Source organism: Camelina sativa, chromosome 17 (assembly GCF_000633955.1).
Source record: "Camelina sativa cultivar DH55 chromosome 17, Cs, whole genome shotgun sequence".
Lineage (NCBI taxonomy): Eukaryota > Viridiplantae > Streptophyta > Magnoliopsida > Brassicales > Brassicaceae > Camelina > Camelina sativa.
This window is the reverse complement of record NC_025701.1, coordinates 18,488,975-18,490,197: the sequence shown is the minus strand read 5'-3', so window position 1 is coordinate 18,490,197 and position 1,223 is coordinate 18,488,975.

The window sequence follows — 1,223 nt, the reverse complement described above, 5'->3', positions numbered from 1 at the left end:
CCCGACCCGTCACTCGATCACCTAGATCGAGTTGATCCTCGAGTACACACTCGGACACTTGCCTGTGCATGCAAACGCGATCCAGAGATAGCCAGAACCTGAGTCCTTTCATCGACAACATCGACAGACCTNCAACAGACCGACAGGTTGAGATTAGATCTAGGGCGTTTACAATGCTACAGGCCAAAAGGAGTAGATAAAATGCTTGATTAGGTCAATGCTAGAGGTATACTTAACTTTGAGTGACAAAATCAGATAAGTCTAAGTGTACTGACAAAAATGAATTGTTCTTAATGCCTGCTTGTTCATATTGCTAGTGCGACAGTGTGGTAGTATGTTCAAGGTTGATTGTTACTAGTGCGACAGTGTGGTGACAAGATTTTAGAGGTTCATTGTCTAGGAAATAATTGCTTGAGGCATGTAAGGCATCCGTATTGGTCTAGAACACTTAGGATTCGATTACCCCCATCCTTAGGAACTTTCGTATTTCATTTCTTGCATTTTCCTTACTTACTCGACCACTTACCCGATCAGGTACACGATAACCTGCATCGAGTAATACCTCGAGCTGTTCATAGTTCACTTGCATACTCGATCACCCCACTCGATCCTGTACTCGATTGCTTGCATCGAGTGCTTAGGTCGTGTGGTTTACTTGTCTATATTCTTTTACTCTGTTTATATTAGGACTGTTAGAACCAAATACCCTATTGCTTGGCTTGACTTGCTTGATTCTGATTGCATCCTATCTGCTAGCAATACACAACCATTTGGATTGATAACCCTTTGTACTACAACTGCATAGGGAATTGATACCCTTGGTGAAAACTAGTCTATCAATTTGGCGCCGTTGCCATTTGGTTGTTTTATTTTGCTACGTTTAGGATTTCAGGACTTGCTAGATCAAGTTCGTTTGTTTATATTCGTTTCGGATACTGACTTGTTTGCTTTCGCCTTTGTTTGTTTTGACTCTCAGGTACAACCCGAGCACCCACCCGACCCGTCACTCGATCACCTAGATCGAGTTGATCCTCGAGTACACACTCGGACACTTGCCTGTGCATGCAAACGCGATCCAGAGATAGCCAGAACCTGAGTCCTTTCATCGACAACATCGACAGACCTCGGCTACTCAGACAATAACAAGTTCAACCGGAACTAGCAACCATTGAGGAGACGATGAATAATGAGAACGGTCCACCAGCTCCTCAAGCAAGGACCAA